This window comes from Odocoileus virginianus, chromosome 11 (assembly GCF_023699985.2).
Source record: "Odocoileus virginianus isolate 20LAN1187 ecotype Illinois chromosome 11, Ovbor_1.2, whole genome shotgun sequence".
Lineage (NCBI taxonomy): Eukaryota > Metazoa > Chordata > Mammalia > Artiodactyla > Cervidae > Odocoileus > Odocoileus virginianus.
In genome coordinates, this window is record NC_069684.1 from 54,603,890 (window position 1) to 54,616,012 (window position 12,123).

General features: G+C 41.0%; 1 non-coding gene across 1 annotated transcript; it reads right to left on the reverse strand.

The window, feature by feature from the left end:
• Positions 1-3,186: 3,186 nt before the first annotated feature.
• On the reverse strand, positions 3,187-3,259 carry TRNAG-UCC (transfer RNA glycine (anticodon UCC)). The gene has a single exon. It is a non-coding gene; the product is annotated as a tRNA-Gly (tRNA).
• Between the last annotated feature and the right edge of the window lie 8,864 nt (positions 3,260-12,123).

Genomic DNA, 12,123 nt, shown 5'->3' on the forward strand with positions numbered 1-12,123 from the left:
GAGGCATGACAGGGAAAGAGGCTACATTGAGCTCTTTATAGATTTTTCATAATGCAGGGAATCTGAATTTCAAATCACTTGTCTTTTATTCATTTATTTTTGGCTGTGCTGGGCCTTCTTTGCTGCACAGGCTTTTCTCTAGTTGTGGCGAGCAGGGGCTGCTCTCTAGTTGTGGTGCATGGGTTTCTCATTGAGGAGGCTTCTCGTGTTGCGAAGCATGGACTCTAGTGATGCCACAGCTGCGTCACTGATAGTTGTGACATACTGGCTTAGCTGCTCCACAGCACGTAGGATCTTCCTGGATCAGGAATCGAACATGTGTCTCCTGTGTTGGCAGACAGATTCTTTACCACTGAGCCACCAGGGAAGCCCCCTCACTTGTTTCTTTAAAAAAAAAATTTTTTTTTTACAAAACTTGCTCCCTCATTCTATCAGTCAATAGCTGTATTTGAAACTGCTTGCCCATCATTTTTTATACCATGTGTGCTTGAGACAATGATGCTATAAAAATAGCTTCCTTGGGGAGATTATAATCTCTTATGGGTGTAGACCAAAGCACAAACCATATAAGTATGAAAACCAAACAGAGTGAAAGAGAAAAGATTTTGGACTCTGTCCACCAAGTCATTAATTTCCTTTTGGTCCCAATTTCCTTGTCTGTTTTAAATAGCCTTCAGAACCCCTACCAGCCTTCCAGTTCTCTAAATCTGTCCTGCTGTGGGTAATCTGAGTGCCTGGGTCCTCAATGACAGAGCCATAGTCACAGAAGGATATCACATTGTTGATCAGTTGCTCAGTCATGTCCAACTCTTTGCAAGCCCATGGACTACAGCACACCAGGCTTCCCTGTCCTTCACCATTTCCCGGAGCCTGCTCAAACTCATGTTTATTGAGCAAGTGATGCCATCCAACCATCTCATCCTCTGTCATCCCCTTCTCCTCCTGTCTTCAATCTTTCCCATCATCAGGGTCTTTTCCAAAGAGCTGGTTCTTTGCATCAGATGGCCAAAGTATTAGGGCTTCAGCTTTAGCGTCAGTCCTTCCAATGAATATTCAGGGTTGATTTCTTTTGGGATTGACTGCCTTCATCTCCTTGCAATCCAAGGGACTCTCAAGTGTTTTCTCCAACACCACAGTTCAAAAGCATCAGTTCTTTGGCTCTCAGCCTTCTTTATGGTGCAACTTTCACGTCCATACATGACTACTGGAAAAACCGTAGCTCTGACTAGACCGACCTTTGTCGGCAAAGTAATGTCTCTGCTTTTTAATATGCTGTCTAGGTTTGTCATAGCTTTTCTTCCAAGGAGCAAGCATCTTTTAATTTCATGGCTGTAGTCACGATTTGTAGTGATTTTGGAGCCCAAGAAAATAGTCTGTCACTGTTTCCATTGTTTCCCCATCTATTTATCATGAAGAGATGGGACCAGATGCCATGATCTTCATTTTTTTTTTTAATCTTGAGTTTTAAGCCAGCTTTTTCACTCTCCTCTTTCACTTTCATCAAAAGGCTCTTTATTTCCTCTTTGCTTTCTGCCATTATTGTGGTGTCATCTGCATATCTAAGATTATTGATATTTCTCCCAGCAATCTTGATTCCAGCCTGTGCTTTATACAGCCCGGCATTTCGCATGATGTACTCTGCACATAAGTTAAATAAGCAGGGTGACAATATACAGCCTTTACGTACTCCTTTCCCAGTTTTGAACCAGTCTGTTGTTTCATGTCTGGCTCTAACTATTGCTTCTTGACCTACATACAGGATGTCATATAAAGGAATGTCATATGAGAAAAGGATGTGCTATTACTCAGCCATTAAAAAGAATTCATTTGAATCAGTTCTAATGAGATGGATGAAACTGGAGCCCATTATACAGAGTGAAGTAAGCCAGAAAGATAAAGACCATTACAGTATACTAACACATATATATGGAATTTAGAAAGGTGGTAACGATAACCCTATATGCAAAACAGAAAAAGAGACTCAGATGTATAGAACAGACTTGTGGACTATGTGGGAGAAGGCGAGGGTGGGATGTTTCAAGAGAACAGCATCGAAACATGTATATTATCTAGGGTGAAACAGATCACCAGCCCAGGTGGGATGCATGAGACAAGTGCTCGGGCCTGGTGCACTGGGAAGACTCAGAGGGATCGGGTGGAGAGGGAAGTGGGAAGGGGGACCGGGATGGGGAATACATGTAAATCCATGGCTAATTCATTTCAATGTATGACAAAAACCACTGCAATGTTGTAAAGTAATTAGCCTCCAACTAATAAAAATAAATGGAAAAAAAAAAAAAGAGAAGGATGTCATATAAGGGAATAAAACCTGCTTTAGGGAGATCACCTGCAAGGCTCACCTGTAGATATCAACCTCTGTCAGCCTTCTAACCAAACGCCTTGACCCTAATGGTTCCTGAGTCAGTCATGTTATCGACAAGATATAGTCCTTCAACCTTAGTCCACCCACTAGTGGGGTTTGGACTTAATTCCTACAACTGCTTTGGAGCAGACCTGTGATCTTTATTTATCCTAAGCATCTGTGCTTCTTAACAATTCCGGCCTGCCTGCCCAGTCCAGTATTAACTCAGTCTGAATGTCCTGGCTTGCCTTTTGCTTTGTTTTTTTTTTTTTTTTCATTTTTTCATTCAACAAATATTTATTAGGTACTTGTTCATATCAGGCACTGTTTTTCCTTCTGGATGCAGTGGTATAGGAAAGAAGGTCCTGCCTCCCAGAGCCCACAGTCCAGCTCTACCTGACTGTGGACTTTAAGCCCCGCCTGAGGCACCCTGGGGTACTGATACCATCTCAGTCTCTGTCACTCCCTGTCTCTCAGACCCCTGCTTTAGCTGGGATCTTGCAGTGAAGGAAGTAAAAGTTTAGAACCTGATGTCCTGAGCTCTGGTTGCCTCTCCTCACCTGTGAACTGGCCCTCTGCTGATGTGAATACTTGTCCGCATCTTGTACTTGTCTGCCCTTCTCTTTTCTTCTGGATCTTCTGCACAGGTCTCTCCATCCCCGTGTGGTCAGTTGACCTCCCTTCTCTGGTCTTGGCTTCTTCCATCATCTGACCATGCTGTTCTTTATTTTTTTAATTTATTAGGTTGCACCGAGTCTTTCTTGTGGCATGTGCAATCTTTAGCTGTAACAGGAGAACACTTAGTTGTATCATGTGGGATCTAGTTTCCTGACCAGGGATCGAACCCAGGTCCCCTGCATTGGAAGTGCAGAGTCTTGGCCACTGGACCACCAGGGATGTCCCACCACGCTGTTCTTGAGGTGCCAGCTTTGGCCAATTCCACCTGAATCGTGACGGAATGGAAGAATCAAGTCATCCTCACTGTCCTAGTCATAATTGTTGAATATTTTTATTCAATACACTCTTAGAGCATCTTGCCTGAGACGGGTCACAATTAAAAACAGGAGCCGCTTAAACAGATGACTGTGTGGTTGATACAGTAGTGGAGCCTTAATGGTATTGAAGCGATCAACTAAGAGAGTTTCCCACCAAACACCTGCATCTAGAGCCATATTTTGTGAAAACTGAGTAATGGAAAGCGTTCTGCCAAGACTCAGCAGTCTGCTCCTTCTCTGCAGTCGAGCTGCCAGTGCAAGGATGATGCTGCTGACAAGCAAAGCCAGCTTGCCTAGGAATCATCACTCCAGACAATTCTCTGTCTTTCGGCATCCCCTCTCCCAGCCCCATCCCAGGAGGAGTTTATTAGGCAGCACATCTGTGCTTTTCTTTAGCTGGGGCTAGGACTCTACTCTGGAACCTGTAAGATGATCTTATAAACATATGAGCCAGTCGTCCCTCTCCAGCCTCCTCTGCGTCCCACGTGCCCTTCAGCCAGGAGCAGGAAGACTTGGCAAGCTGGGCCACGAGATGGATGTGTTCACCTGGAGTTAGCCTCCCAGCCATCAAATCTAACCCGCCAAACGCACTGTCAGCAAAAGGCAGGCTCAGTTTTCTTTAAGGAGACTCTGAAGCTGCTTCTTCTGAGCCCGAGGGATTCCAAAGGAAAGTTGCAATGGAAATTGTCCTGATCGATGCAGTGGGCTGTAAATGATGTGCTAAAGGCATTGAGCATGCTGTCACCAGCTCTTCTCGTGTCTTTCAATGAGTAATGGTCCTGCCCCCTCCCAGATGGATAGAAGGTCAAGTCACATAGGCTGATAACCCATGTTTCCTTCTTTAATACTGAAAATTACTCCAAAGACACAAGAAATTATTTAACAGTCTTTACAAAACCACCTCCCTCAACTCCCAAAGTATATTCTAAATTCCGACTCATCCCTGGGCATCCCAGAGGGTAAGGAAAGCAAGATGTAACTGTAACTAAATAGCCATTAGTTAATCATGTCTCTTTCTCCCTCACAGACAAAAGAAGACAAACCACACCAGCCTGCTGCTGCTGTTAAGTCGCTTCAGTCGTGTCCGATTCTGCGCGGCCCCATAGACGGCAGCCCACCAGGCTGCTCTGTCCCTGGGATTCTCCAGGCAAGAACACTGGAGTGGGTTGCCATTTCCTTCTCCAATGCATGAAACTGAAAGGTGAAAGTGAAGTCACTCAGTCGTGTCCAACTCTGTACAAGCCCATGGACTGTAGCTACCAGGCTCCTCTGTCCATGGGATTTTCCAGGCAAGAGTACTGGAGTGGATTGCCATTTCCTTTTCCAACACCAGCCTATTACACATTAATAACTAAGAAGAGCTTTGAGATTGCCGATGGGTGGAAGCTGACCCTTCCCGAGCCTTCCCAGGGGCTGGGGCTTCAGCTGGCACTTGACGCAGGCCAGATATTTTGCCTGTATGACCCTCTAATCCTCATACCTTCTCTGTGAATTAGGTATCATCCCCAAATTTCAAAAGAGGAAATTGAATTTCAAAGAGCCTAAGAATTTGCTCTGACTTCCTCAGTTGGTAAACTTAGCTGAAATTCTAACCCAGAAGCTTGTGACTTCAAAGACTAATAGCTAAAATAGTTTGATTCCCTCTAAAATCTAGGTATGTACATTTGTAGATTCATATATTCAGTGCATTATTCTTGAGCACCTACTATATGCCAGATGTTTGTGATAAACTAATGAACAAATTAAACAAAACTTCTGGGCCTCATAGAGTTTACAACTCCAGTGAGCAGGGTAGAGAGAGAAGTGGGTACATAATTCTTTTTGCCTGAAATTTCAAAATGGGTATTGCTGGAGAAAACACAAATAGACAATATGAAAATTGCCTCAGGAGGAAGGCAATATTCCTAAATGTAGCTGAATTGATTGCAGTGATCAAAGCCAGGAAATTCTGCTGTGAAGATTAACTGCGTAAGTAATGGATTTCCATTTGTGAAGGCATTTGTTGAAATTCTGTATCAGTCAGCTATGGAACGCTGTGCATACCTTAAATCTTATTAAAAGGATTAGCAGTATGTTGATGATCTTTTTTTGCAATAATGTTCAAAGGTCTACATTTCTATACCCATTTCATAGATAAGGAAACTAACTCTTCAGGGGATGTATTGCAATAAACCATTCAAAGGTAATTCCTGTAAGGACAAAATGCAGTCCTGAGTGGTAAGTAAAACAACGGATTTATCAGCAGAAGTGAGAGAAATGTAATAAATAGTGCAGGACATTTTAAAATATTTATTTATTTACTTTTGGCTGTGCTGGGTCTTCCTTGCTGCACACCGGGCTTTCTCTAGTTACGGGGAGCAGGGCCTACTCTTCCTGTCGGTGGTTTGGCTCCAGGTGCCCATGCTCAGGCGTTGTGGTTCACTGGCTTTGTTGCTATGCCACGTGTGGGATCTTCCCAGACCATGGATCAAACCCATGTCCCCTCCATTGGCAGGTGGATTCTTAACCACTGGGCCACCAGGGAAGCCCCTACAGGACATGTTTGTAACCTTCTGTGCTTCAAGCAATTGGGCTCAGCATCAGAGGTTATCGATGTGAAAATCCGATAAAAGTTAGACTTATCTTCTGAAAGCTGTGACTTCCCACTAGAAAAGATACTTCTTTTAAAAACTGAATTATGGTTGATTTACAGCATCATATAATTTCAGGTGTACAGCATAGTGATCAATGTTTTTATAGATAATACTCCATTTAGGACACTTCTGATGATGGAAGAATTCTTAGAAGGTCAGCCAGTGTGTCTGTACTGCTCAGCGTAGAAAAGACAGACAACTCAGCGCCCAGAATATGAATTTGTAGTTACACACATGGGTAAAATGGAGAACTGACCCCATTACCTGGACCACATAGCTTTGCTTTGCAGGCATATATTAGTCGTTTGGTTGCTAAGTCATGTCCGACTCTTTAGTGACCCCATGGACTGTAACCCACCAGGCTCGTCTGTCCATGCTAAAATACTGGAGTGGGTTGCCATTTCCTTTCTCCAAAAGCGTTAGGGCGAATATTTTGACGACAATTTCACTTTGAGATGTTGAGGTGAGTATTTACAAACAAGTGGTACCAAGAGTCATTCAAATCCTGTCTCTGCCACTTAATAGCTGTGTGATTTTGGATAAATTACTTAATATCTGTGTCTCAGTTTTCCCATCTGTAAAGTAAAGATAACAATGGTAACTATTTTATAGGATCTTTTAAGGGCTCACTGAATTTATGTCTGAAAAAGACTTAGTTGATTCATGTCTGACACTTGAGTCAGTACACACCATCGTGAGAGATGTTATTACAATTTAGGATGGTATGTCTATATGGACTGATGTAAGAACATTCTGAAACAGCCCATTTGCTTTAATAGCATTTGAAATTTCTTTTCTCCAATGATGAACAATTTCCTACTATGTCTGAAAGATCATGACATGGCTGACAAGGCTTCTTGGTCTGTCTCAATAGCAATATCTGAAGCAAATGACCACACAGTCCAGCAGGTTGCCAAGCACACAGTCATCCACTTAAGTGACTGAATATTGAATTTACCTTGGCCAGTTTGACTGCCCTGTCTAGACGTAATCTGACAGTGGCTGACATCCTAATCATGGTACAGACCCACAGTGATGAGGCTTCAAAAGGGGCAAAAGAACTAAATATTAATGACGGGAACTCAATACCAATATGAAAACAACTGGTAAAAAAGCTTTTATATTAATATGGGGTAAGTTTATTGGGGTAAATGTGGGGGTAAGTTTGATGCCAGAATGTGAGTTAAGAAAGAACATTACACCAGATCCTGATGATCCAGAGTTTCCATTTGGGAAGAAAGCAAAGATACAAAATATTTAATTCCTCAAGGGAGATGATTATCTTTGGCAACCTTCTGAGTGATTTGTCAAAATGTAACACAAACCAAAAGATGAATCCAGTGAGAGTCCATGGTTGGAATGGAACAGGTAAATAAAATAAATAAAATAAATAAATGGGACAAGTAACAAATTGTGAGGCTGGAATGGAATGGAATGGAAAAGAACAAGTAAAATAAATAAATTTAAAAAAACAAATAAATGGGACAAGTAACAAATTGTGAGGCTGGGTGGTACCTCTTACATGTACTTGGACAAGCCTGTGGGTGTCTTCAGGGCAAAGAAGGAAACTTATCACTGTTGTTTCTTACGTGTCACAGTCTGTGTTCCAATGAATGACTTTGATATTCCCCTGTCACAAAGAGAGAAAAAGATCTCTTGAGCACCTTCACCCTGGGCATTTAGCTGTTGAACAAAATCTTTACTTGGCTCTGAGAACTAGCTACTCTTTCTAGTTAGAAATCCATGTTAGCAGTTATTTGACAAAGATGCTTCTCGTAGCCTCAAAATAAAATATGTACATTTGGCTGCCCCATGACTCCTTGAGGAAAGGAAAGCAAATTTTCCCTCCTCACATCACCAGTGAAGGAGTTTCTCCAAGAGGTTTTGCTGCTCAGTATTTCATTGGCAGACTGGTGAAGTGGGCTAAAGATCTGGGAGGAGAATGGAAAAGACAATAAGAGGTTATATACTCTCTATAGGGTAAAGTAAAAATTTTTTAAATTAACCTTTTAATCTCAGCAGAACAAATATTTTTCTTATACATCGTAATATTTCAAATTGAAATATTTGGGGGCTTGCATTGTCTGCAAAATCTCCTCAACTAACATCTCCAATTTGCTAAGAGAAAGTCTAGTTTTTTTTTTTTTCCCTTATTTTTATTAGTTGGAGGCTAATTACTTTACAATATTGTAGTGGTTTTTGACATACATTGACATGAATCAGCCGTGGATTTACATGTGTTCCCCATCCTGATCCCCCCTCCCGCCTTCCTCCCCATCCCATCCCTCTGGGTCTTCCCAGTGCACCAGCCCTGAGCACTTGTCTCATGCATCCAACCTGGGCTGGCGCTCTGTTTCACCCTTGATAGTGAAAGTCTAGTTTTAAAATGTATGTAAAACTTCCTAGATTTCTTCCTAGACTTCTTTTTCTTCCCCCTCTTTTTTCCTAAAGAAATTTTAACATCCCTTGTGGGCTTTGGACTCATTTAATCAAAAGATACCTGCAGATTTTATTACCTTCCTGATGATACTATTTGACTATAGTTTGTTTTTTTGTTTTTTAATACAAAGACCCTATCATAAGGCATGAATGGAGTTTGTTGCTATCAGCAGTGAATGAAACTGGGAGAAGAAAGGCAAAACTAGGGCTGGGAAAACCAATTAAGAGAGCAGGAGTATAAAACCAGATCATAGAGGACTTTCCTGGTGCCCCAGTGGCTGAGACTCCATGCTCCAGTACAGGGGGCCTGGGTTCTATTATTGGTCAGGGAACTAGATCTCACATGCCGCAATTAAGACCCAGAGCAGCCAAATAATTAAATATTAACAACAGATCGTAGGAGGAGTAAAGGAGATGCAAGCCCCCTCATAGGTGTTGGAGAGCTCCTAACACCAGGTTTGCCTCTGCTCCAAGTCTCCATACTATGCAGAGTTAGACATGCGCACCACACAGATTCATGTTCCGAACTGGCATAGACTGACCAAAACTGTCTTGGGAAACATCTGCCTTGCACCAGGACAACAGTTTAAGTCAGTTGGTTTGGTCAAGAGAGCAGTTAATTTAGTACAAAAATGTCAGCCTGGTTGTTTGAAATTCCTAAATCAATCCATTCAAAGTGAAGGAAATGATAGTCTGTATAAACTGTCTAAATAGGTTTTAGGTCCAGTAATCCCGATAAAAGAGCTATGAAATTTATTTGAAAAGCAATAAAGCATATACAAATGTCAGATATTATTACTATGCCATAATTTTCCTGCACTTCCATTATTGATTCATTTATGTTAATATCACATTTCCAGTTTAGGCAAGAAAGCCTAAACTGCCATATGCTAGAAAATGTACATTTTGGTATCCACACTACTTTTCTTTAGCATGCAAATAAAAGTGTATCAATTGCCCTTATTGACAGTAGCAGATTTCTTAGGATCTTTGGTCTGCAAGCAAACAAATTGGCCTTGAATCCAGTCTAACAACATTTTAATTATTCACTAGTTCACTAGTTAATACTTAAGAGCAACTTCAACTTTAAAATGTCAATAAGAGCATGTCCTGAGTTGTTCAATACCCATATAATAATTTCATACAATATTATATCAACCTAAATTTTCTCTGATCTTGATAAATTGGTCTAAAATATTTTTATATTCAGAAAATAACATTAAAATTCTAATAATTGTGAGTAACATCCTTTGCATGTTAAATATGCAGATTTTCTGAGCACCTTGTTTTTTAAATATCTTATTATTGAGAGAGTTTGCTTTTTTTAAAAAAAAGGTTTTTCTTTAGGCAGGCCATTTTTAGAAATTGTTACAATATTGCTTCTGCTTTATGGTTTTATGAGGCACATGGGATCTTAAGCTCCTTGACCAGGGATTGAACCCATACCCTGTGCATTGAAGGGCAAGGTGTTAACCACTGGACCACCAGGGAAGTTCTTTGTTTTTTCATTTAGCCTGAGACTACCTGTATCAATTTTTAAGAATCAGTTGAAAAAAATCAGTAAAAAGTCTAGTTCCTATTGTGCATAGAGCTATACCGTGGGGACTATAAAGTGGAAGTCACTCAGTTGTGTCTGACTCTTTGTGATCCCATGGACTATAGCCCGCCAGGCTCCTCTGTCTATGGAATTCTCCAGGCAAGAATACTGGAGTGGGTTGCCATTCCCTTCTCCAGGTCATCTGCCAAACCCAGGGATCGAACCTAGGTCTCTCACATTGCAGGCAGATTCTTTACCATCCAAGCCACCAGGGAAGCCCTGGTATATATACCAGTATAGATACTGGTATAAAGTGTACAGATGTGGTAAAACTTCATTCTCTCAGTGCACTGTTCACATCCCTATGGAAGCCTCTACTGTTATGCAACCACTGGATGCAGGTAAACAACTGGAAACAAAACAAACAAAAGATAGAAAGAGCACTAGACCTCAATAGAACATGTGTCTGTCTTGGGTTGGGATCTCCAGATGAGGGTATTTGTAAAAACTATGTGTTTGAGGGAGTGGGGAAGAAGGGCTGAAGGGAAGTCCTACAGAAGGTAACTTTAGCTCAGTATTTTCTTTTTTTTAAGTTTACAAAATAATTTGTATGATTTTTTTTCCCCTTACACAGAAGTAACAATGAAACCTAACTGATGAGTACTGAATCTCTTTGAATAGTTACCAAATAAAATACATGCAAATAGAAATGTACAATTTTAGACTTGCTTACTAGTAAGAGAATCTCTACTAATATTCCTAGTGGTCTTATCAAATTCACCTATAATACTATCTGGCCCTGTTGCTTTTGTGAGGGTGTAGCTCTTTGACAATTTTCTCATTTCTTCTACAAAAATCTGATTGTTGAGATTTTCTAACTCTTCTGGAGTCATTTATGATAAATTTGGAAAGTTTCTAGAAAGTTATTAGTTTTTATTTAGGTTTCCAAGTCACTGGAATATATCTCAGTCATCTTTAATGTTTCTTTTAATGTGGTTATTTCTCCTTTATCATTTAAAATTTTGTGTATCTGGGCTTTCTCTACATGTTTCTTAAAAGTCTGTTGGAATTTTGGTGGGGGAGTGAGGAATTCATTTTCCAGTGTTGAATGTTACATGCTAAATTTTCTTGGAACATGGACTTCTTAACCAATGACCAAACACAAAGCCAGGTGTAAATAACAACTTAGTTTATAATAAAAGTGACATTTAAACTGGGAAAATGGACAATTTGTCAAATTATGTTGAATGACATTATCAGAGAAATGCAAATCAAACCACAATGAGGTACCATTACACGCCAGTCAGGATGGCTGCTATCTAAAAGTCTACAAGCAATAAATGCTGGAGAGGGTGTGGAGAAAAGGGAACCCTCTTACACTGTTGGTAGGAATGCAAACTAGTACAGCCACTATGGAGAACAGTGTGGAGATTCCTTAAAAAATTGGAAATAGAACTGCCATAAGACCCAGCAATCCCACTCCTGGGCATACACACCGAGGAAACCAGATCTGAAAGAGACACGTGTACCCCAATGTTCATCACAGCACTGTTCATAATAGCCAGGACATGGAAGCAACCTAGACGCCTATCAGCAGACGAATAGATAAGGAAGCTGTGGTACATATACACCATGGAATATTACTCAGCCATTAAAAAGAATTCATTTGAATCAGTTCTAATGAGATGGATGAAACTGGAGCCGATTATACAGAGTGAAGTAAGCCAGAAAGACAAAGACCATTACAGTATACTAACACATATATATGGAATTTAGAAAGATGGTAAAGATAACCCTATGTGCAAAACAGAAAAAGAGACACAGATGTCCAGAACAGACTTTTGGACTCTGTGGGAGAAAGCAAGGGTGGGATGTTTCGAGAGAACAGCATCAAAACATGTATATTATCTAGGGTGAAACAGATCACCAGCCCAGGCTGGATGCATGAGACAAGTGCTCTGGCTTGGTGCACTGGGAAGACCCAGAGGAATTGGGTGGAGAGGGAAGTGGGAGGGGGGACCAGGATGGGGAATACATGTAAATCCATGGCTGATTCATGTCAATGTATGGCAAAAACCACTACAATACTGTAAAGTAATTAGCCTCCAACTTATAAAAATAAATGGGAAGCCGCCGACGTGCGTGCCCCTCGGCGGA